Raw genomic sequence first — 24,181 nt, forward strand, 5'->3', positions numbered from 1 at the left:
GATTTTAGTTGTACCAAGTGCGGCGTGACGGGTTAATAGTCGCGTTGTGTTGCGTAATTGACTACTGTCTTCCGTAGTACTGTGCACTATAGAAAGTTTTACCTACCTCAGTACGGCGTCTGGTCACCAGCCCGATTCTCTGCATACGCAGAAATTGTTCAGACGATGTTAAAAGCAGCATTGTAGAAAAATATCGTCAATACTTAACGTTTGCAAAGTCCGCCTAATCTCTGGTAGCAACGTATCCTGTAATATAACGATTTTCGGGTGGAGTGCGATTGCCTCATTGTTTTAGAAAAAAATGATAAAATTCCGCAACAAGTTCTTTATTTCTTTAGGGTCAAAATCAAAGAATTAACCATCAGCCCGTATTTGTTTTAAACGACTAATATCAATGTCTTCAGCTCACAGTTCATACAACCCAGTATACACGCAAGACAGCCAGAAATGTACTTAAGTCCGACCCGAATTAGATATGCTACTATATATGAGTTTCACATTTGGTCTTTTTTTCTGCAGTAGGTTTCTAATAAAGAAACTGCTCGCCAACTATTCCATTGATGAATATGAAACATTCCACTTGGAATTCTACAAAGACCGAAAGTTCACATGCACATATCCTTACAACTAAACACTTCACAAAGCTCACATTTTCACAATCTGTCCGTAAATGCAACTGCTTTCATAGCAATACGATCCTGACGCTAAATACCTCTAACTTCTTCATTTTACTCATGGCGTAGACAGACACCTCCAACATGAGCTTACATCCGATAGCTAGCCAATGACTCCCTCACTGCCGTTCCTTCCAGGCCTATAACTACTTGATAGAGCGCGGGAAATGCTTAACTCTGAATGGTTGTTCAAATGACCAGCCAATCAAAACTGTCCAACGGCAATCAGTATTCACAGATGCATTTACTTCACTTCATCATGCAAATCTTTGATATGGCGCGCGCCGGTATTCTCTGATCTCGTTTTAGCTCGCGCTATAATCGGCTGTTGTGGTGCGGGTGGCGCTCCTGTGGTGTATTTGCGGTGGCCGGCGGAAAGCGAGAGGGTATTCGGTTTCCGGGTATTACACGGAACGTGAAGTTCGCTCTGCCTGACCTGCTGGCGACTAGCGCGAAGGTTGTGCTTCGCAATATGTGCAGAGTGGTCTGCGGCGGAGGCGACTCGCCGCTCTGCTGAACTGGAGTCGGCGTACTTGTTCTGCCTGCCTGTCTGATGTGGAGGTCCGGTGGGGTCCTGTGACACTCTGGCCTGGAGACAACTAGTTGCTGAATTTTGCAGTCGTCTACCAGGTTAGGGTGTGGGCTCGGTTGGCTCCTCAGATTCTGAACTTTTCTGATGTGGGACGGCGTTGTTGGAAGTTTTTGCTGTGTGTGTGTGTGTGTGTGTGTGTGTGTGTGTGTGTGTGTGTGTGTGTGCGGCACGTCACGGTGTGGTACGTTTAGATCCCTGCTTGATATATTCGTCGACTTCCGCGGGCTACGTGTGAAACTTGCCCGCACGCGTTCAACCGTTTCTTCGCTCACTGCAGGCCGATCCGTTGATTTCCCCTTACAGAGGCATCCAGAATCTTTAAACTGCGCATACCATCGCCGAATGGAGTTATCAGTTGGTGGATCTTTGTTGAACTTCGTCCTGAAGTGTCGTTGCACTGTTATGACTGACTGATGTGAGCGCATTTCAAGCACGACATACGCTTCCTCGGCTCCTGTCACCATTTTGTCTCACTGCGCTCTCGAGCGCTCTGGCGGCAGAAACCTGAAGTGCGGCTTCAGCCGAACAAAACTTTGAGTTTTTCTACGTATCTGTAGCGTGTCGTGACCATATGTCAATGAATGGAGCTACAGTGAATTTATGAAATCGTTTCAATCATTTGTAATAGCCCTGTAGATGTAAACTATACCACATATTGCCTCGTCATTATGATCGATATTTGACTTGTGTATTGTGTGTACTGAACCGGGGACCTAGAAACGACTGACACTTTCGTCCCGCCGTAGCCCTCAGTGGTTCACAACCGCCAACAGGCCACAGCAGCAGTAGCCCACCCACCTCACCGCCGCCCCACACCGAACCAAGGGTTATGGTGCGGTTCTGACCACAGTGACCCCCCGCCCCCCACCCAGGCCAGTCACCCAACCCCCCCCCCCCATCCCACCCAGCCCCAGGGAAACGTCTTATACCAGACGAGTGTAACCCCAAGAGTAAGTATGGTGTTTGCGCAGCAATTGCAGACATAACGCAACAGAGGCAGAATAAGGGAAACCAGCCCGCATCGCCGAGGCAGATGGACATCCGCCTTAAAAACCATCCACATGCTGGCCGGCACACCGGACCTCGACACTAATCCGCCGGGCGGATTCGTGCCAGGGACCGGGACGCCTTCCCGCTCGGGAAGCAGTGCGTTTGACCGCGTGGGTAGCTGGGCGAGCATGATATATATTGCAGTCCAGAGAAGAAATAAACATCTTAAATTTCATCTGCAGGTGATAAATAAGGTTTAGGATGATAAAAAGAAGAATCAGAATTCTTTCACTAAAGACACGATGGAACTTAAACTAGGGTCGTCACTACTTACAGGGTGTTTCAAAAATGACCGGTATATTTGAAACGGCAATAAAAACTAAACGAGCAGCGATAGAAATACACCGTTAGTTGCAATATGCTTGGGACAACAGTACATTTTCAGGCGGACAAACTTTCGAAATTACAGTAGTTACAATTTTCAACAACAGATGGCGCTGCAAGTGATGTGAAAGATATAGAAGACAACGCAGTCTGTGGGTGCGCCATTCTGTACGTCGTCTTTCTGCTGTAAGCGTGTGCTGTTCACAACGTGCAAGTGTGCTGTAGACAACATGGTTTATTCCTTAGAACAGAGGATTTTTCTGGTGTTGGAATTCCACCGCCTAGAACACAGTGTTGTTGCAACAAGACGACGTTTTCAACGGAGGTTTAATGTAACCAAAGGAACGAAAAGCGATACAATAAAGGATCTGTTTGAAAAATTTCAACGGACTGTGAACGTGACGGATGAACGAGCTGGATAAGTAGGGCGACCGCGTACGGCAACCACAGAGGGCCACGCGCAGCTAATGCAGCAGGTGATCCAACAGCGGCCTCGGGTTTCCGTTCGCCGTGTTGCAGCTGCGGTCCAAATGACGCCAACGTCCACGTATCGTCTCATGCGCCAGAGTTTACACCTCTATCCATACAAAATTCAAACGCGGCAACCCCTCAGCGCCGCTACCATTGCTGCAAGAGAGACATTCGCTAACGATATAGTGCACAGGATTGATGACGGCGATATGCATGTGGGCAGCATTTGGTTTACTGACGAAGTTTATTTTTACCTGGACGGCTTCGTCAATAAACAGAACTGGCGCATATGGGGAACCGAAAAGCCCCATGTTGCAGTCCCATCGTCCCTGCATCCTCAAAAAGTACTGGTCTGGGCCGCCATTTCTTCCAAAGGAATCATTGGCCCATTTTTCAGATCCGAAACGATTACTGCATCACGCTATCTGGACATTCTTCGTGAATTTGTGGCGGTACAAACTGCCTTAGACGACACTGCGAACTCCTCGTGGTTTATGCAAGATGGTGCCCGGCCACATCGCACGGCCGACGTCTTTAATTTCCTGAATGAATATTTCGATGATCGTGTGATTGCTTTGGGCTATCCGAAACATACAGGAGGCAGCGTGGATTTGCCTCCCTATTCGCCAGACATGAACCAATGTGACTTCTTTCTGTGGGGACACTTGAAAGACCAGGTGTACCGCCAGAATCCAGAAACAATTGAACAGCTGAAGCAGTACATCTCATCTGCATGTGAAGCCATTCCGCCAGACACGTTGTCAAAGGTTTCGGGTAATTTCATTCAGAGACTACGCCATATTATTGCTACGCATGGTGGATATGTGGAAAATATCGTACTATAGAGTTTCCCAGACCGCAGCGCCATGTGTTGTTGAAAATTGTAACTACTGTAATTTCGAAAGTTTGTCTGCCTGAAAATGTACTGTTGTCCCAAGCATATTGCAACAAACGGTGTATTTCTATCGCTGCTCGATTAGTTTTTATTGCCGTTTCAAATATACCGGTCATTTTTGAAACACCCTGTAAGAACTCCTATTCTGTCGTTCTTCAACATGGTGCTAGGACCGCTTGCGTAAATAAACATCGCACAACTAACCCCACCCACAAATCTTGTACACTGAACGCAGTATGAGAAACTGAATACCACTGCGTGTGCATCATGTGCTACACGTTGCGCAGGGCAGCAGCTGCGGGCGGGAGCTGACGAAACTGTGAACCCTGAGCCGGCGGCCTGGCTGGTGTCGCCACACAAGAGTAATGGACGGACGGTCTGCTGGCAGAGCGCACCGCGGGGGCGGCGGCGGTGACGTCACGGCAGCTGACAGCGCCGTGCCGCGCGTGCGGAAGACAGCCGCACCGCCAGACCGGCGTTCATACAGTCAGCAGGGGTCGCCTGAAAGGCTCCGCCAAGAAGTAAAGGGGACGTCCTGACAAACTCAGCCGAGCATCATCGTCGACAGACAGACTTACAAGTGATAACATCTTCCGCGACTAAATCAATGCTCCTCAAAGTTTTTGTCAGCAGTCAATACTGATATTGTAGGACAACACCTCGGGCCGCATGTGAACCGAATTGATTCAATTACTTTGTTATGAGCCCATTATAGACTAGCTACAGTGAGGTCAGAATGAGGTCTAGTGTTCATCGTTGAAGTCGGCACCATTTGGAACACCTCGTGTCGACTATCATTTGTTTCATTGCTGCCAACCTCAGCTATCTAACACATGTGACACTACATTTGCATGGCAAAGCGTTGTTGGTTTTACTGTGTGTGCGAATGGCTTTCATTAGTATTACTAATCCTATTCTAACTTATATTTAAATGCAATATTAAATAAGAGGCACTATCAGAAAAGTTTGATAAATAATTTAAAGGCCTATCGTCTTACACTCTCTGCGTTGTATTATGATAGTCGAAGTAGAGAGGATATAAAATGTAGACTGGCAATGGCAAGGAAAGCGTTTATGAAGAAGAGAAATTTGTTAACATCGAGTACTGATTTGTCAGGAAGTCGTTTCTGAAAGTATTTGTATGGATCGTAGCCATGTATGGATGTGAAACATGGACGATAACTAGTTTGGACAAGAAGAGAATAGAAGCTTTCGAAATGTGGTGATACAGAAGAATGCTGAAGATTAGATGGGTAGATCATATAACTAATGAGGAGGTATTGAATAGAATTGGGGAGGAGTTTGTGGCACAACTTGACGAGAAGAAGGGACCGGTTGGTAGGACATGTTCTGAGACATCAAGTGATCACCAATTTAGTATTGGAGGGCAGCGTGGAGGGTAAAAATCGTAGAGGGACACCAAGAGATGAATACGCTAAACAGATTCAGAAGGATGTAGGTTGTAGTAGGTACTGGGAGATGAAGAAGCTTGCACAGGATAGAGTAGCATGGAGAGCTGCATCAAACCAGTCTCAGGACTGAAGACCCCAACAACAACAACAACATCAAAAGTATCCGGACACCACCAAAGACATACGTTTCTCATATTAGGTGCATTTTGCTGCTACCTACTGCCTGGTACTCCGTATAAGCGACCTCAATAGTCATTAGACATCACGACAGAGCACAATGCGGCGCTCAGCGGAGCACTGGGACTTCGAACGTGGCTAGGTGACTTGGTGTCACGTGTGTTATACGTCTGTATGCCAGACATCCACACTACTAAACATCCCTAGGTCCACTGTTTCCGATGTGATAGTGAAGTGGAAACGTGAAGGGACACGTACAGCACAAAAGCGGACAGGCCGATCTCGTCTGTTCACTGACAGAGACGGCCGACAGCTGAAGAGGGTAATAGGCAGACATGTATTCAGACCTTCACACAGGAATTCCAAACTGTATCAGGATCCAATGCAGGTACTATGACAGTTAGGCGGGAGGTGAGAAAACTTGGATTTCATGGTCGAGCGGCTACTCATAAGCCACACATCACGCCATTAAATGCCAAAGGACGCCTCGCTTGGAGCTTAAATATTGGACGACTGAACAGTGTAAAAACGTTGTGTGGAGTGACGAATCACGGTACACAATGTGGGAATGCGATGGCAGGGTGTGGGTATGGCGAATACCCGGTGAATGTCATCTGCCAGGGTGTGTAGTGCTAACAGTAAAATTCGCAGGACGTGCTGTTATGGTGCGGTCGTGGTTTTCATGGAGGGGGTTTGCCCCCCTTGTTTTCTGGCGTGGCACTATCACAGCACAGGCCTACACTGATGTCTTAAGCACCTTCTTGCTTCCCATTGTTGAAGAGCAATTGGGGGACTGCGATTGCATCTTTCAACACGATCGAGCACCTGCTCATAATGCATGGCCTGTGGCGGCGTGTGTACACGACGATAACATGCCTTAATGGACCGGTCTGCACCGAGTCCTGACCTGAATCCTACAGAACACCTTTGGGATGTTTCGGAGGGCGGACTTCGTGCCGGGCCTCACCCACCGACATAGATAGCTCTCCTCAGTGCAGCACTCCGGGAAGAGTGGGCTGCCATTCCCAAAGATACGTTCCAGGACATGATTGAACTTATATCTGCGAGAGTAGAAGTTGTGATCAAGGCTAAGGGTGGGCCAAAACCATACTCAGTCCCAGTATTACCGATGGAGATCGCCACGATTTTGTAAGTCATTTTCTGCCAGGTGTCCGGATACTTTTGATCAAATAGTGTACCTTAACTAACGTAAGGGTTCTTAGTGTTAACAGCTGTCACATTTGTAGATGATCGTTTCTGTAATCCACGTTATTTCCGTCTCAAAATTTATACCAGAGAAGCTGATCGCTACGAGTTGTCAGCATCGGAAGACAGTAATACTGTGGTCCCCTCGCTTCCTCGTATCCCACAGTGGACATGCCACTTAAGCATCTTCCTCTGATGTAAGCAGACAGCTTAGTGTCAACAGGTATCGCGTTTGAGGCTTGTCGTCTCTGCAATGCGTATTCACGAATTAAAAATTCATACCATAGCAGCTGGTCGGTGCGAGGTACGCACACCCATGAATTGTCAGTACTGGAAGACAAACAGTAAAACATTGCCCTCTCGTATCTTCTAATCTCGCAGTGGCCACGCCACTTGCCCATTTGCCCTGAGCTAAGCGGCCAACTTCACGGAATTCACCAACGGCAATTACAGTGAAGCATATCTCAAAATATTACTGTCTCTGTAAGTAATTTTGTTTGTTACTGAGCAGTTAAACGATTTTCTTAACAAGGTCTTAAGGTTAATTGTCGTTTTTGGACTCGGCTGTTAGTTGCAATATGCACAGTATTACAAAAAACGGCTGAGAACCGGGGGGCGCATGAATGCTTCGACCACTGCCCTAAATTGTTCATTGCTTCCGTTTAATACCACTTTGTTACCTATTACCTTTTTGTCTGCCTTCGTGTTTCAGTCGTTATTTCCTAACTGTCTACTTCTACAGAGAGTAGATACCAACACATTATTCTCCATTGCTCTACTCCCGTGCTTCGCAATGGAAGTTAAACAAGGGCCTCTGAAGACAGTCGCTTTTTACGGTTCCGTGCCTCTTTCGATAAAGACGGAACTCTTACAGGATCACTTTGACAATAAACTCATTTTTCCTAGCCAAGAAGTCAGAAGTGAATACAAATTGTCGAAATAACCAAGGAAATTTCGTTAAGTTTTTAATACACAATGCGAAATCAGTAAAATAGTATATCTTAGCGAAATAAATTCAGTGTTAGTTTGAATTCATAAAAACAAAAAAAAACAAGATTGCAGCTTAATTCTGTCACTTATGTAACTTCCGAAAATAATTCTTTGCTGAAATATAAAAACTAACATTACCATCTAAAGGTTCTTCGGTGTAATTGGAAACCAACAGCGCCGTCTGTTGTTTTTTGGTGTACTGATGTGCTACGTAATCACTTAGGTAAACAGCCGAACTATTACTATTTCTTTTCTGTTTTTTGATCAGATTTTTGGGAAATAAAGCTTACATATTGCCCCAAGCTGGTCTCAAGGTACCTGTGAAAACCTAGTGAAAATTTTCCTACTGGTTTTGGAAATCAGGGCGTTTAACTAGACAAATACGACGGTTTCACAGTTTTATTATTAGCATAAATTAACTTCGTTTTCTTACGACTTGTAACTTACTGACGTTGGCGTTAATCGCGTGTATTTTCAGGCTTTATTTTATTTCTGTGGTTATTGACTGCGATGAACTGTTATCAAATAATGTATACAATGGCACAGAACTATTTTTCCATTTCTCTTCACATTTGTTACTAAGTAGTTCACTTCGGTGATCAGTTTATCTAGAATATTTGAACGTCTTTATCTTAACACAGATCGGTGAGGTACTCCTACTCGAAGTTTCAAAATTTTCACAACAGGCAGTGATAAAAAAAGTACCTGTAGGCTAAATGTTTGGTGCTCAGTACCGACTAATTATGAACGTTACATGACGATTACTAAACGCACACTTATGAAAAATACATGATGTTTACGTAAAGGAGACTTGTCTCCGACTGATTGTGCGTGCAACGCTTTTATAAAGATGCGTGTATTACAGGAATTACAAAAATACAACACTACAATTTTTTAAAAATTAACAGGAAGAATAAAAGCAACAGAGATACAATAGACGTAGAAGTAAGGTTGTTTAACTAAAGACTGCATAACTAAAAAAACGATAGGTACTACTCCAAGAGAGAGAACTGATAATGTGCACTGCGATTTTCAATGTTGACCTTGAATTTTCGAGACCATCAAATTTTCTAAGTGGAGTAATCAACGAACTAACAGGGTATTTATGTAACAATCTATACGAATACTTTCAGAGGCCGAAAACTAAGGGCATCTAAACAGAAAACACTATATTTAATACTGAATTTTCTTAACGTTGGAACGTTCTCAAAAATGAAAATGTTAAATACGAATGACTTTGAAACATTAATTTTTCAGGAAACGTAAAACGTTTTCTTGAAAGAGGAGAATGAGGGCTTTCAAATAAACTAGGGGAAAACGGGACAGAAACAATTTTAACACTACTGAATTTTGAAGTGCACTTGGTGTACAGGTATCGTAAATTACGAATATTTTTTATAGTGTAATGCTTCCATTTGAAGGAAATGTACTGTTGTCATCAGTAATGGCTAAGTTATGTTGTGAATGAAGAAGTATAGTGAAATAATGCATAAATAAGAACATAGATATATTTTAGATAGATATGATATATACAGTGGGTGTATAATGGAAAAATTAAACAAGAAGAAACAATTTTTTATTTAAGGAGTAGAATTTTAGCAAGTAGAGCTATCGCACCTTGTTTCATATCACGTTCTCATTTAGTAGTTTTCAGTTTTTTTCCATTGCCGGCCGGGGTGGCCGAGCGGTTCTAGGCGCTACAGTCTGGAACCGCGCGACCGCAACGGTCGCAGGTTCGAATCCTGCCTCGGGCATGGATGTGTGTGATGTCCTCAGGTTAGTTATGTTTAAGTAGTTCTAAGTTCTATGGGACTGATGACCTCAGCAATTAAGTCCCATAGTGCTCAGAGACATTTTTTTCCGTTTTTGGTGTATTCCTGCTATTTAGACTCGCTGGTTCAGCTTATCTCCAGAGAAGATCACGTTCTTAAAAGAAGGCATCCAGAAGCAATAAGTATCTAAAAGATAAGTTTTACCGTGTACATGGTCATTTTACCACCACAAGAGCAAAACAGTACTCCGTCCAAATACCTCATAAATCCTGTAATGCCTAAGAGCTTACTTTGGTCAGTATGTAAGGGAACAGGATGAAAAATGAACACCATGCTTCACTTGAAAGCGCTGCAAAAGAACCCAGGAAGGTACTGCGGACAACATTTTGCTGTATTTCCAAAATTATTGTTAAGAATTGTTAGCTTAGTTGTTGAAGCAAAATAACGTTATGATGGCCTTTCTCTCGGCTTCGCCTTCTACGCCGCCAACCCGCAACGCAACATTACTTACCGGTTTATCGTCAGCTCAACCCCTGCATTCAGATTGGTTTCCGCAGTATTCGGCTCGGCCTCGAAAGGCCCACCCGGTAACCAGCCAGAAGGCGCAGAACAAGGCACGCCTTAGACATTCACCTCTTGCTGCGTCCGCCCCAACTTCGGTAGCTAGTAGGAAGTTGTAGCCTTCCACCGCGCGTTATTTCTGCACGCGTGGAGCCGGCTAGAGTCAGTTCCGTCATCGTCAGCCAGCGAGTGATGCACCGTCACTGTTTGGACAACGTCTCGGATCTGACGTAGTATCCGTCACCCGGACGGCAGCGCTCCCGCAAAATGTGCTCAGAGCCTTGCTGTTCTGCACCGTGCACGTGACGTTTTGCTCGTGAGATAGAACTTGGAACACATACTTTGCTATGAAAATAGACTTTTTATTGTTATAGGGATCGTAATCTACGACCTCAAGAATCTATTTTCGTCTCTTTGAAGTTGTTTATGAAAAATTTTTTCTTCACATGACTAAGGGTTTCAGGAAAACGTTTCTTTTATTTTGTTGCACTGCATCAGAAACAGCAGACTGTGTTCGAAGCTTACTTGTTCAAATAATTACATTTCCTTCCTTGTGCTCATGTGGAAGTATTCCGAGGGAGCAAAAGTTAATATGATATAAAAGCTTTTTCCTTTGTCCTTTGTCAAGATTAAACTAGTGAGTGCTGGAAGTAATGCCTCTGAAATTCTTGTCCTCTTCACAGAAACGGTTGAGGTATTACATGTCATGAGTATTACTTGGCCGACATTAGGTGACGCATGTTACAACTACCTACTATTAAATGGTTTCGAATTGTAGAGCAGTGTGTAACGCAACTATGTCAGTGCATGAGAAACCCTCAGAAAACTGATTTCTGACAGTTGACCCACTTATGGATCACCCTCATCATGACAGTGGTAAACCACACACGAGTGCTGTGATATACGCAGCAATACGCCGTCTTGGGTTCACCGTCATCGACCAACCTCCATACAGTCTCGAATTGGCCCCATACGATTTTCATCCACTTCCAAAACTTAAAGAACATCTTCGAGGACTTCACTTTGGTAGTGGTGAAGCGGTGCAAGCAAAGGTGAGCTTGTGGCTTCGTCAACATTATCAGTTTCCTACAGTGACGGTAACAACAAACTGGTCTCTCGTTAGGAAAAATGTGTTCGTCGCCAGGATGACTATGTTGTTAATCAATATGTAGACATGAATGCTAAGATTGTAGAATGTTAAAAATGTTCGTCTTATTTAAAAAGCTTTAAGAGTTTTCACATTGAAAGTTCGGAGGCATTACCTTTCAGCCTTCGTACATAACAGTAAAGAAAACCATGGCGTTTGTTGTCCCAAACATTTGGAGATAACATTGTTTATGAGATGGACAATAGATCCATCCTTCCTTTGATAACTCGTCTGAAAACAGCCCATCTGAAAATATGTATGCTTTGTGTGGCTTTGCTCGGCGTGATGAAATCGAAGAATGATAATTCCCTCATCCGTTTTTTTTTTTTTTTCCAGCAAACGTTTTCTGCTACTTCACCATCGTTACAGCTTGAGCTTTTGCTTTTCTAAATGTTCTCTTCTTTTTGTGTGGTGTGAAGACTGCCTTACCGTCCACCCTCTCTTTCTCCTGTTGGTTATTTCTTTGCACTTTCGAACTGTCATTCTTTGGAGGGGGCACTAGAAGCTTCTTCCAACCCGGCTTTGTCTGTTCCACACCCCCCCCCCCCCTTTCGTACATGCGCTTTTGCTTCGTTGTGTAAGACTGAACAAAACAGATCGTTGCAAGGTTATAGCTTACAAAATATGCATCATACAAACATTGGAATACACTGAGAAACATACGTAATCGAAATAATTAGTTCATGGCAGACTCTATATCCATCTGAGCCACCGAGGACACAGATGAAAGCGCGACTGCAGGGATTTATCTCTGGCACGCCTCCCGCGAAACCCACATTCGAAACGTATTGTCCCGCACTACATTCGTAGTGCTCCCGCCCATTATACTCATTACTCGCGGCGCGTTGCCGATTCCCGTAAGAGTTCGGGCACTGTTTGTGCATTCGCACAGAAGAAGAAGATGGTCAAGTGGCCGGTGAGCCTTAACTATAGATACCATCGGTGACAATGCAGCTCGTTAGAATGAAATTACAATCAAATGAACGCCCTTAGCTGCTTACAGGCTTACAGGCGTTGACATACGTCAGTGGGGACAGATGAAAATGTGTGCCCCGACCGGGACTCGAACCCCGTTATAGTTCGTTGCAATTGTTCGTGGCGCACGTCCCCAGACGCCCTTTGAATTTCGTTATTGATCCATTCACTCAGTTCTTTTTTTAATTACAGAGGACAGCTAACCCTCTGACCGAACATGCTGAGCTACCGTGCCGGCACTACCATCTGAGCCACCGAGGACACAGAGGATAGCGCGACTGCAGGGATTTATCTGTGGCACGCCTCCCGCGAAACCCACATTCTCAACGTAATTTTCATTGCATTCTAACGAGCTGCATGGTCACCGATGGTATCTGTTCTTCCGGACATGTCCGAAAGAACGGATACCATCTTAGTATAAAACAACAAAATGATTCATATTAAGCCATCGGACATTATCAGTTTGCGACTGTCTTTCTTCCATTCTTGCTATGGCCCTCGACCGCAGATAATATGGTAGGCATCTTCTCTGTGCCGTACTGCACAGTCTGCGATTATGTACACAGCGGTTGTGGATGTGGTACTACCCAGCAAATGCTACCTTGTTCCATGGGTGCCTTGACGTCATTGTTGGCGTTGTGGTTCGTTGACTGGAGTGCCATTTTGCGTGCAGAATACGATCGTACAAACATCTGTTGACAGTTTGTATGGTTTTAGCGTTAATTAGCCACAGGACTGCGAAAGGGCGCTTTGTTGCTTTAATTTTGGACTCCAGTGTAGCTCGCGACTGATTATAGACGTCTGTCTATGCACTTCAGTAAATAGCTTTGACTAAATTGACCTGCATATTTAACGCTTCATGTGCCAGGTTCAATAAATGCTTTACACCGAACTGAAATTACCTTAGCTGTAGCCATCTTAAATAACTTAGTATATTTCAAATAATTTGGTACACAATAAATGAACTACATCTCGGACATGCAAGTGAGAGTAAGTAAAGACAAACAATAGCACATCTGTGAGACAAAGTCAGTGATACAACTCTTTTGCAGATCTGACAAGAAATCATGGAATTCAAATATTGACTGTGCAGATTCGATCATATTCTAATGGCCGTTTGAATGCTACGCCGTCCGGAAGTTTATAAATGTTAATTCTAAACTTAGCTTTTATCTTAAAACACAGAGGCTTTCAGTCGTATGCGTATATAAAATGACAGAAAAGAAATCTCTACACGAAGAGAGCCTATGCGAGAGGCGTTCAATGAATTCGAAAGTAAAGTTCTATGTACTGACTTGGCAGAAAATCCTAAGAAATTTTGGTCTTATGTCAAAGCGGTAGGTGGATCAAAACAAAATGTCCAGACACTCTGTGACCAAAATGGTACTGAAACAGAGGATGACAGACTAAAGGCCGGAATACTAAATGTCTTTTTCCAAAGTTGTTTCACAGAGGAAGATTGCACTGTAGTTCCTTCTCTAGATTGTCGCACAGATGACAAAATGGTAGATATCGAAATAGACGACAGACGGATAGAGAAATAATTAAAATCGCTCAAAAGAGGAAAGGCCTCTGGACCTGATGGGATACCAGTTCAATTTTACACAGAGTACGCGAAGGAACTTGCCCCCTTTCTTGCAGCGGTGTACCGTAGGTCTCTAGAAGAGCGTAGCGTTCCAAAGGATTGGAAAATGGCACAGGTCATCCCCGTTTTCAAGAAGGGACGTCGAACAGATGTGCAGAACTATACACCTATATCTCTAACGTCGATCAGTTGTAGAATTTTGGAACACGTATTGTGTTCGAGTATAATGACTTTTCTGGAGACTAAAAATCTACTCTGTACGAATCAGCATGGGTTTCGAAAAAGACGGTAATGTGAAACCCAGCTCGCGCTATTCGTCCACGAGACTCAGAGGGCCATAGACACGGGTTCACAGGTAGATGCCGTGTTTCTTGACTTCCGCAAGGCGTTCGATGCAGTTCCCCACAGTCGTTTAATGAACAAAGTAAGAGCATATGGACTATCAGACCAATTGTGTGATTGGATTGAGGAGTTCCTAGATACAGGACGCAGCATGTCATTCTCAATGGAGAGAAGTCTTCCGAAGTAAGAGTGATTTCAGGTGTGCCGCAGGGGAGTGTCATAGGACCGTTGCTATTCACAATATACATAAATGACCTGGTGGATGACATCGGAAGTTCACTGAGGCTTTTTGCAGATGATGCTGTGGTGTATCGAGAGGTTGTAACAATGGAAAATTGTACTGAAATGCAGGAGGATCTGCAGCGAATTGACGCATGGTGCACGGAATAGCAATTGAATCTCAATGTAGACAAGTGTAATGTGCTGCAAATACACAGAAAGATAGATCCTTTATCATTTAGCTACAAAATAGCATGTCAGCAACTGGAAGCAGTTAATACCATAAATTATCTGGGAGTACGCATTAGGAGTGATTTAAAATGGAATGATCATATAATGTTGATCGTCGGTAAAGCAGATGCCAGACTGAGATTCATTGGAAGAATCCTAAGGAAATGCAATCCGAAAACAAAGGAAGTAGGTTACAGTACGCTTGTTCGCCCACTGCTTGAATACTGCTCAGCAGTGTGGGATCCGTACCAGATAGGGTTGATAGAAGATATAGAGAAGATCCAACGGAGAACAGCGCGCTTCGTTACAGGATCGTTTAGTAATCGCGAAAGCGTTACGGAGATGATAGATAAACTGCAGTGGAAGACTCTGCAGGAGAGACGCTCAGTAGCTCGGTACGGGCTTTTGTCAAAGTTTGGAGAACATACCTTCAACGAAGAGTCAAGCAGTATATTGCTCCCTCCTACGTATATCTCGCGAAGAGACCATGAGGATAAAATCAGAGAGATTAGAGCCCACACAAAGGCATACCGACAATCCTTCTTTCCACGAACAATACGAGACTGGAATAGAAGGGAGAACCGATAGAGGTACTCAAGGTACCCTCCGCCACACACCGTCAGGTGGCTGGCGGAGTATGGATGTAGACGTAGATGTAGATATAGAAGAAGGTGTTGTGCGACATCAGAAAGATGATGTCTATTCAAATTTCGCTGCCATCGCATAAGAGTGGTGCTAGTAGCGCCTGTACGAGGGTGCAAATCAGGCTTCCTTTAAACACACGCTGTAAAGGTCGTGAGTGTTAGTTACATTTGAGATTGGGCTTGGTGAGTTGACGAAGACGAAATTATCAACACATCACTGTGTTTAAACGAGGTGGTATAAGAGTGCTACAAGAATCCAGCTGTTCCTTCTGCGAGACTGCAGAAAGACTTTGCAGGAATCTAGTCACTGTACAGCGACTGCTGGATGTGGTGATCACGAGACTGTACAGTCGCAAGAAGACCGGGCTGCTGACGGGTACGCTTCACTACCGAGACCACTGTATTCAGTGTATGGCTCTGGCGCATCGCACTGCATCTGCAGCAGTAATTTCAGCAATACAGAATTGTTACAAATCTGTTACTTCAACAACTGCTACGAGCCAGACGCTCTGTAGTGTCCATTCCACAGACTCCAAACAACCACGATTTCCGACTTCAACGGTGTCAAGCGAGAGCTCATCGGAGAGCAGTGTGGAGGTGCGTTTCCTGATGAAAGCTGCTTCTACGTCAGAGCTGGCGATGGCTTTGTGTTGGTTAGAAGGAGATAAGGGTCTGCACACTGCACCTGTAAATGGAGTTACAGTCTGGGATCCGATATCATATGACAGCAGGCGCACTTTCGTGGTTATCTCAAGCACCCTGACTGCAAATTGTGCTGTCATTCAAGAACAACATTCCAGGAAGGGTTTCCAACAGGATAACGTTTGCCCACATCCCACTGTTGTAACCCAAAATGCTGTTGCTTCGCCCGCTTTATCACCAGATTTTTTTTGAATCGAGCACATATGGGGTATCAATGCACGATAACAGCGCCATCCACAATCAGCGTTAACTGTCCCTGTATTGACCGACCAAGTGCAGTAGGCATGCAGCTCCATCCCACAAAGTGACGTTCGGCACCCGTACAACAAAATGCATGCACACCTGCTATTAATGTACCAGCATATTAAGTTTTCAATGGGTTATTTCGCGGTTGCATTAATCAGTGAACTTGCACTGTTAATAAAATGACAAATGTATTCTCAAAACTTTATTATTCTGCAGGAATTATATTTTGGTGCTACGGTTTCTTTTCGGTCAGTTTAGATTTATGCTCAGTGCAAGCAACTTCTTCACTGCATGTCTGCCGTTTAACCTGACAGCTCACACAGAACCTCTAAAAAGATTAATAGAATGAAAGAAGCAGCCAGCCGCTGTGTCCGAGCGTTTCTAGGCGCTTCAGTCCGGAACCGCGCTGCTGCTACGTTCGCAGGTTCGAATCCTGCCTCGGGCATGGATGTGTGTGTTGTCCTTAGGTTAGTTAGGCTTAAGTAGTTTTAAGTCTAGGGGACTGATGACCTCAGATGTTAAGTCCCATAGTGCTTAGAGCCATTTGAACCATTTGTGAATGAAGGAAGCGATGGTAGGAGAGGATGGGGCGTGTAGGCTATAGTGAAAAAATCCGTATACGGTAATTACAAGACAGTGCCCACCTAAAGACACGATCATAATGGGAAGAACCGTGGCAGAAATATTTTCGTTAATGTTTGTTCACATCATGAAGCATCAAATACTATGGCGTGCTGAAAAGTAACGACTTCGAATTTTTTTATTCTGTTCTTAATATCGGTTGAGGTGTTACATTACATGTATATCATTTGGTCGACTTATTTATTTATTTATTTGTTTAGTTATTGTTCCGTGGGACCAAATTAAGGAGAAGTCTCCATGGTCATGGGACGAGTCAATACATGAAATTATAACACGACATTAGAAACAGATAAAATGAAATATAAAAAAAAATCATATTCAGGTGACAAGTCGTAAGTTTAAATGAAGACAGTCAACAATGTAACACTGGAATTTGCTTAATTTTTTAGCTCTTCCAGGAGCTCCTCGACAGAATAGAAGGAGTGAGCCATGAGGAAACTCTTCAGTTTAGACTTAAAAGAGTTTGGGCTACTGCTAAGATTTTTGAGTTCTTGTGGTAGCTTATTGAAAATGGATGCAGCAGAATACTGCACTCCTTTCTGCACAAGAGTCAAGGAAGTGCATTCTACATGCAGATTTGATTTCTGCCTAGTATTAACTGAGTGAAAGCTGCTAAATCTTGGGAATAGGCTAATATTGCTAACAACAAACGACATTAAAGAAAATATATACTGTGAGGGCAATGTCAGAATTCCCAGATTTTTGAATAGGGGTCGACAAGAGGTTCTCGAACTTACACCACATATGGCTCGAACAGCCCGTTTTTGAGCCAAAAATACCCTTTTTGAATCAGAAGAATTACCCCAAAAAATAATACCATACGACATAAGCGTATGAAAATATGCGAAGTAGACTACTTTTCGTGTTGAAGTGTCACTTATTTCAGATACTGTTCTAATGGTAAATGGAGCAGCATTTAGGTTCTGAACAAGATCCTGGACATGGGCTTTCCACAACAGCTTACTATCTATCCGAACGCCTAGGAATTTGAACTGTTCCGTCTCGCTTATAATATGCCCATTCTGTCTGATCAAAATATCGGTTCTTGTTGAATTGTGAGTTAGAAACTGTAAAAACTGCTTCGTTTACGTAAGCTGCAATCTTCTGCTGCTAGAGGGCTCCGAATTGTAGCGTGTAATGCGCCGGTGTGTAACCTATGTCGGTGCGTGAAAGGCAATCAGGAAACTGAAAGCATGAATTCTAAGAGTTTGGTCTAACCTGGTACATCCTATCCTTGAGTATGAAACTATCTACCACGTACGAGCGCTGCGACATCTGCAACCACCCGACGCCTTCGGTTCACTGTCATCGATCACCTTCGACCCAATACCGACTTGGCCCCGTACGATTATCATTTGTTTTCAAAACTTTAAGAACACTGTTGAGGACTTCACTTCGATAGTGATGAAGCGGTGCAAGCAGAGGTAAGGTTGTGACTCCATCAACAAAGTTAAACATTCTACAGTGACAGTACGAAGAAACTGGTCTCTCGTTGGGAGGAAATGTGTTCGTCGTCAGGGCGACCATGTTGAGAAATATGTAGACATGATCGATAAAGATTTTGAACGTCAGTAAATTTATTTTCATTTAAAAATCTTTAAAAGTTTGTACGCACAAAATTCGGTGGCTTTACTTCTCAGCACGCCCTCGCTCAGCAAGAATCTCAGTTTTGAAATGCTAGACATCGTCTTGCCAGGGCACTGAATGTGTGCCTCCAACCATTTGTGATATGCTCGTAAATATAACCACTACACTATTTGAATCGGTAACACTGTAAAAAAATTTGGTATTTCTTTCTGTAAATTTTGAAGACAAAAAGATTGTCCTCCGATAAGAGTCATTTTCAACTACTGTCACAAACTGAAGATGGTGTTCCTATAATCATAATTCTTAATAGATTACATGTAAGCATTGAGCTAGATGACAGACAAAGCCTAGAAACTTTTCTCCTGGTGAATGACTTTGCTTTAAACCTACTTGTTTTCCGTCGTACACACTCCGGCTTCGCGAATGAGGTTCGCCACGTCGTTTGCTCTTTGCGGTTATTTCGCAGCGCCGGCGTCTTGGTCACATGGGACATTTTGTTAGAGAGCTGTAAAACGTGTGGCGAGGCTGAACAGCGTCAATGGACAACGAAGACAATAAAACACAGCGCGGCGGGAGACTGTAAAATGACCACAAACTGTTATGGCAACCAGTATGTTCGTACGCCACAGCTGTGCCAAATTACTGTGAACTATACAGTAAAGTTGTTATCTGCACGTCCCCACTCCGGCTCCTGAGTCATGACAGCTTTGTACCTTATTTTACTGTGTTTTTGCAACAGTTAAATGTGTACTTCTTGTATGTCAGTAGTAATGCTACGTATTTCAAGTTAACCCTGGTAATTACTACTGTTATCGTATGTGCACTGATGCATAACACCTGCTATCATTAAACGCAAATAATCTCAGAAAAAGGATGAATATAGTTTTTATGATTATTATGGTAAGAGCTTTTTTCCGAACATCGCGTAGGATTTTCCGATATTCCTTGAAAGACCGTATGTTGTCTTCAGGACTGTACTCCAAAGATGCACTATTTTTTTTCTGGCAGTAGATATTATGTATAATTTTTCGAAAGAAAGTCACCAACTATGACTGACTTTCAAAAAATTATACATAATATTCACTGCCAAAACAATATCAGTACATTCTTTTAGAGGTTTTCAATTCGCTCAAGGTTTATTGCTGCAACAGTGCGCATGGAGTGCGCGAAATGATTACACTTATAGGTCAATAGCATACCAGTTCTGAGGTACCAGGTATCGATCCATGTTGACACTCCTGTATTAGTGTATGGTGTAGCTTCCACAGATGGCACTACAGTAGCTGATTCTGGCATCCACTCGATGTTACAGATGCCGAATGCTGCCCTGGGATACGTTATGCCACATCTGCTCCACCTGTTCACGTAGCCCTGTAAGAATTTCTGGTTGATGACTTGCATGAGTCACTTCTTGTATCGTCATATCCGACTGGAGACAAGCCCGGAGATTGTGTCGGCCAGGGAGGCTGCTGCAATTCTTGCAGAGCGCATTGAGATTCACGGGCAGTTGCATGGCGTCGTTGGATTTGTTAATTTTGAATGCGGCAAAGGATAAAGTTCTGACTGTCTTTTCAGCCCACGATGGTAAACAGATATTCCACATAGCTATTAATTCTGGCCCTATCTCAAAGTAATCAAAATGCTACTGTAACATTTCGAGAATACATAAATTGATATTAATGAAAAGTTTGAGATTTAACCTAAAATGAGAACACAAACTCTCCCTTTTCCATATTTAATTTACCAAAGATCTCAAGAATCAAGTTATAATCAACAAGCAAGTTTAATTACTTCTTCTCTCAATAAAACAATTAATATTTAAACACTGAATATGTACTTAATCAAACTATATCGCTATATGTGAAAATGTTATCAATTGAAACAAGTAAATCTTTAGCAGTGAAAATTACACCTGCGTCGTAGCTGTACAATGAACTAAGTTGGGTGAAGGATTACTTTACCTAATCTATTCTTATGTACTCATTGGAGGATGGGTTAGGAATTAGCTCTTGAAGTTCTATAGTCAAAGTTTACGCATGTTGGAGTATGCAACTCTCGCAAAATTGGACTCAGCATTTAATTTCGCCAAAAGTGCTTCGTACATTACCAAACGGCAACTGTGGCGGCGTTGTCTCCCTGCTGGATCTGAAATCTCTAATTCCCTACTCTGGCCTTGACTGAAAGCAATAAGTCTCAAACGCTATGCGTTCCGTGGAACGTTAAAATTTCCCTAGTCGAGATTAATGGCAATTGCACACTCGCTTTGGGTTGAAGCGACGTGCGCAAAATTCAGCCAGAAAAGACTTCCACAGGAATATTTAACTATCGTTTTACGCTTGTCGCCACGATACGGGAAGGGTATCGCCCTCACTTCGCAAACGTAAAGTAGAACCAGAAAAATGGCTCTGAGCACTATGGGACTTAACAGCTGAGGTCATTAGTCCCCTAGAACTTAGAACTACTTAAACCTAAGTAATGTAAGGACATCACACACATCCATGCCCGAGGCAGGATTCGAACCTACGACCGTAGCGACGCGCGGTTCCAGATTGAAGCGTCTAGAACCGCTCGGCCACTCCGGCCGGCGTAGAGTCAGAGTCGCGCCTTTTGCACACACAGATGTGTGGCGCGCCAATAGACGTGAGCACCCGCTCTCTCTGTCTCTGTATCTTAATTTTGTTCTCAAAGCGCTTTTATATGACGCTATCATCCCCACCTTGATTCTACTACGTCACACGTCAGGCTTCAGCCGACCGCTCCCACGTTAAAGGTAAACTCTTATTTTCTTGCCCGGGCCTCCACTCGTTAATGTACTCTGGCCACTTACTTGCGTCTGGGCCGTGTTTGTTCTGATAGGTATTACATTGCTTTTTCCCTAATTTCTTTCTGCAGTGCACCTGGGCTTTCTTTTGTTAAAGCTAATTGAGTCGTTCCAATGTCATTAGCCACCTGCCCTGTCCGTCTCCAATTGGTTCAAATGGTTCAAATGGCTCTGAGCACTATGGGACTTAACTTCTGAGGTCATCAGTCCCCTAGAACTTAGAACTACTTAAACCTAACTAAGCTAAGGACATCACACACATCCATGTCCGAGGCAGGATTCGAACCTGCGACCGTATCGGTCGCGCGGTTCCAGACTGTAGCGCCTAGAACCGCTCGGCCACACCGGCCGGTCTGTCCGTCTCCAGGCTACGTTCACTTTGTTATGTTACTCTCATGCCCCTGCCGTTAAAAGGGTAAATCGTTTGTTTTTCTGTACATGAGATTGCTCTAATTATTTCCTATTGTCGATAATATCGTTATTTGCTGGGGATTTCATCCGGTATCGTCGTTATGCAGCTTATGTAAGGCACGAAAATGTGGACAGCTTGCACGGTGTGTCGACGATATTTATTCTGCTGCATGAACGGCAAGAGAACGGGTCTAACAACATTCTGCAGATATCGAGCGTTCGCTAGTGTCCTCTTCAGAAATACCAAAGGTGAACGACAGTTGTAGCTTATCGCAGTGTGTCAGCTTGTCGGAAGAATTCACTGTACTCACCAAGCCCACCTCGTACGCGCAAACGGACATCACTTCCGTGTGGGCAAAATCTGCTTTCATCGCTGAAGACCTCGGCGCGTCATGCCATTTTCCCAATTAACTTCTGACAGCAGCAGTCGGGCCGCGCTCGTCGATGCTGTGACGTGAGTGAGAGACGGGCTAGAGGCGTGCGTGCCCGTAGACCAACCGCTAATAGCTTCACAACAGCTCATGTTGACACATCTTGGCTCACAAGTCCTCTGGTCTGTACTGTGGAGGCCGTACGATCTGCAACTGCTGCTCTTAAAATACTTCGATCCTGGTGGGGGTCTGCTCTGGGTGGACGTTTAGAACCACGTCCACAGGTGTGATAATTTTCATGTGACCACTGGTAACAGCACCGTTGCACAACTGACACAGCACGTCCAGCTTGTGTGACAGTTCTCCGAAAGGACCATGCAGCATTCGGATGACCACAATTTGACTCCTTTCAGACTCATCACTTGGCTGTTGCGAGCACGAGTGCGTCTCCGTGGCCTGGTTGCCTGCATTCTTCACAAGTTTGCACAACACTGAGCCCTCTGTCTGTCGTCATTTTACATTAGAGGGTGACACAGATGGCCTATGGTGGCTATGCCTCTACGCTATCTGTTAGCGTAGAAAGTATCAGTAGATCCCCTATATCATAGGTGGCATTTGCTGTCATCGTATAAAAACAAACGTCGGCTTCCCAAGTGTACTAGCTTTCCCTGGCAGTGTAGAAAGCTAACGGTTGTTTTTAGCTAAAATGCGCTGTACCTTTTTGCTCGTTTGATGACAAAACTATTTATTACTGACAGTTCGCTGTCCAAGGACTCAGAGTCAACTTCTCTATGAAGTCCATTAGTGGATGTACATGAGAACTTTGAACATAATGCACTAAGCAGCAAACCAAAAGAAAGAAAAATGTAGGAGATGCATAGCGTCTATGACCTTTCAAAATGTTTTACAATCGTCCTTACACGTCGTCTTAGGCGCCTAACGAGCAGTTACAGCCTTTGTCAGAAGTTGTTTCAAAATGTTCAAATGTGTATTAATTCTTAAGAGACCAAACTGCTGAGGTCATCGGTCCCTAGACTTACACACACTACTTAAACTAACTTATGCTAAGAACGACACACACACCCATGCCCGAGGGAGGACTCGAACCTCCGGCGGGAGGGGCCGCGCAGTTCGTGACATGACGCGTCTAACTGCGCCGCCACTCGGCGCAACAGTTGTTTCAGGAAAGTGATTCAAGACACCGAAAATTTCAATTATAAAGATGTTCATGGTCATCCATTTGAAGACCACTGCTAGATAAAATGACTTTAAATGCAGCCCAGCAGTTCTCTTTTGGAGTATCATCACTGAAACATAACCTTATATATTTAAGAGAATTTAGTAGGGTCCTTGCTTTTGAAGAGGCAGTGGACCAGCTGGTCCACTAGTTAAATATTATAAATCAGCAAATGTCTCACAAATTTTTGTAGTAACTAATAGCTGTAGGTGAGAAGAGTCGATGGCCTTCATTCACTTCGCTTAGGGCTGACAAATTTTTATTTTTTTATTAAACGAATATTAATAATATCGTAGAAACGTTACATCATGGCACCATTAAAGAGAGTCCCCGATAACCTTATGAGTGGTGCTTCATTTTTACAATGAGCCTTCTACTGAGGTGAAAAATCATCGGATAGCTATATGCGTATAGACAGCTGGCGGTGGTATTGTTTACATTACGTATTAAAGGGCAGTGCATTAGCGAAGCTTCATTCGCACTCAGGCGACTTGAGTGAAAAGGTTAGCGATGTGATTATTGCCGCACTATGGGACTTAAAATACTTTGAACGCAGAACGGTAGACGCATGGGACATTCCATTTCGGAAATCGTCAGGGAATTCAATATTCCTAGATGTACAGTCAATAGTGTGCCGACAATACCAAATTTTAGGCATTACGTCTCACTACGGTCACTTGTACAGTTGTCAGTGCTAACAGACAAGCAACACTGCGTGACATAAACTCAGAAATCAATTTGGCACGTGCGACGAACGTATCCGTTAAGGGGTTCCGGAACGCCCTATACTTGCAATGTTAAAATAACGCTTATAAATTACATCTTTCCTCACATAGTATTTCAGGTAGGAAGTTGAACTTTTTACAGATTATTTATTGGAATATGGGCTACAACTTA

This window comes from Schistocerca cancellata, chromosome 7 (assembly GCF_023864275.1).
Source record: "Schistocerca cancellata isolate TAMUIC-IGC-003103 chromosome 7, iqSchCanc2.1, whole genome shotgun sequence".
NCBI lineage: Eukaryota > Metazoa > Arthropoda > Insecta > Orthoptera > Acrididae > Schistocerca > Schistocerca cancellata.